Genomic DNA, 2,559 nt, shown 5'->3' on the forward strand with positions numbered 1-2,559 from the left:
GGCACTTAGGGCAATAAATTTCCCTCTCAGTACTGACTTTGCTGCATCCCATAAGTTTTGATATGTTGTGTTTTCAATGTCATTTGCCTGAAGGTATTTACTAATTTCACTTGTAATTTCTTCCTTTACCCACTGATTTTCTAAGAGGGTGTTGTGTATCCTCCAGACATTTGTGAGCTTTATGGCCTTCTGTCTAATATTTATTTCCAACTTCATTCCATTATGGTCCAAGAAAGTATTTTGTATAGCATCAATATTTTTAAATATGTTGATACTTGCTTTGTGACCCAACATGTGATCTATCCTAGAGAATATTCCATGAGCACTTGAGAAAAAAAGTATATCCTTTGTTGTTGTGTGTAGTGTTCTATAAATGTCTGTCAAATCTAATTCATTTATTGTACAATTCAACATATCCAATTTTTAATTGATCCTCTGTCTCGATGTTCTATCTGTTGAAGAGAGCAGTGTATTGAAGTCTCCAAATATTATTGTAGTGTTGTCTACTTCTCCTTTCAGTGATCTCAGTGTTTGCCTCATGAATTTTAAGGCAATCTGGCCTGGAGCATATATATTTATGATTGTTATGTTTTCTTGATGAATTGACCCTTTTTAATAATATGTAGTGTCTTTCTTTGTCTCTTTTAATTGTTTTACTTTTGAAGTCTTATTTGTCTGATATTAACATAGATACTCCTGCTTTTTTCTGGTTGTTGATTGTATGAAATGTCTTTTTCCAACCTTTCACTTTCAGTCTATTTTTGTCCTTGTGTGTAAAGTGAGTTTCTTTTAGACAGCATATAGATGGCTCCTGTTTTTAATCCATTCTGTCAGTGTGTTTTTATTGGGGAATCTAATCCATTTATATTTAGTGTTATTACCCTAAGGGCAATACTTTATTCTACCATATTGTCTTCTGGATTTTATGTGTCATATCTTATAATATCCTCTCTCTCCTTTTACCTCTCCTAATAATCTTATTTTCTGCACTCTTCACCAACTCTCTGTCTCCTGTCTTTTCCTATCAGCCTGTAGCACTCCCTTTAGCATTTCTTGTAGCACTGGTTTCTTATTCACAAACTCTGTCAGTGTTGTTTTGTCTGAAAATGCTTAATCTCTCCCTCATTTTTAAAGGACAGATTTGCTGGATATAGAATTCTTGGTTGACAGTTTTTCTCTTTCAGTATCTTAAATGTATCAGGCCACTGTCTTCTCATCTCCATTTTTGTGGAGAATTCTGTACACGATCTTATGGAGCTTCCCTTGTATGTGATGGATTGCTTTTCTCTTGCTGCTTTCAGAATTCTTTCTTTGTCTTTGACATTTGACATTCTGATCAGTAAGTGTCTTGGAGTGGGTCTATTAGGATCTATTCTTTTTGTGGTATGCTGTACTTCTTGAATCTGTAATTATGTCTTTCATAAGAGTTGAGAAACTTTCAGTGAATATTTCTTCTATTATTCTTTCTGCCCCTTTTCCCTTGTCTTCTCCTTCTGTGAAACCCATAACATGTATATTGGTGCATTTAATATTGTCACTCATGTTCCTAAGACCCTGCTCATACTTTTCCATTTTTTTCACCATCTGTTCTGTGTGTATGAATTTAAATATCTTGTCTTCCATTTCACTGATTCTTTCTTCTGCCAGTTTAAATCTATGGTTGTGTCTCCTCCATTTTGACCTTCATTCCCATATGTTCTGCCATTTGTTTTTTTAAGTTTATGAATTCTTCTTTATGTCCATCCAGTGTCTTCTTTATATCATTCATCTCTTTTGCTATACCTTCCTTCAGTTCATTGAATTGATTTAACATTTGATGCCTCAACTCCTGTATCTTGAACTTTTAGTTTGTTCCTGTGGCTGATCTATATTTTTGTATTTCCTAGTATGGCTTGTTATCTTAAGTTGTCTAGGCATCAGATTTTCTTGATTAGTTTATTCTGGAACTCATTTTCACTCTTTTACCCAGGGGTTTGTTGGTTGGCTTTGTTCTCTGACCTCTGTTGTCAGTTCAACTTATTCTAGACCTCTAACTTAGGTTTTATTTAGTTGATCAGAATTTTTCACATCTTGTTTTTTTGTTTCTTGCCCTGTCTCTATGTAGATTTTTTGTGAGAGGGTCTCCTCAGATATGGTCAACCCCGGTCAGTTTTTCCCTGTCTAAAGAGGCCCAGATCTCATGAAGAGGGTATGGAATTTCCCTGAGAATGAGCTCCTCCTATGAGGCTTCAGGAATCAGTGATTTTCCTCTCCTGTCCAACATGTGGTAATTGCCAGCCCACAGATCCCCTACAAGTGTAATGAGGTGTGGAGACTAGTTCTGCTGACTCTGATCCTGTTGGGAGCATGGCTGACTGAAACTGGAATCTGAATTCCAGCTCCTGGTGTCTGAGTTCCCAGAAGGAGTGAGTTTAGTTGGACCTCCATCCACTTTCTCAATCTAGGAACTCCAGCTGTCTCCCAAGTCACCATTCCCTTCTTTCCTCTCCTCTTTGGAGCATCTCCATCTTAATTCCTTGGTCAGTCTTAGTTGCCAATTAAAGACAGGGGTGGAGACAT

Source organism: Choloepus didactylus, chromosome 26 (assembly GCF_015220235.1).
Source record: "Choloepus didactylus isolate mChoDid1 chromosome 26, mChoDid1.pri, whole genome shotgun sequence".
NCBI classification, from domain to species: domain Eukaryota; kingdom Metazoa; phylum Chordata; class Mammalia; order Pilosa; family Megalonychidae; genus Choloepus; species Choloepus didactylus.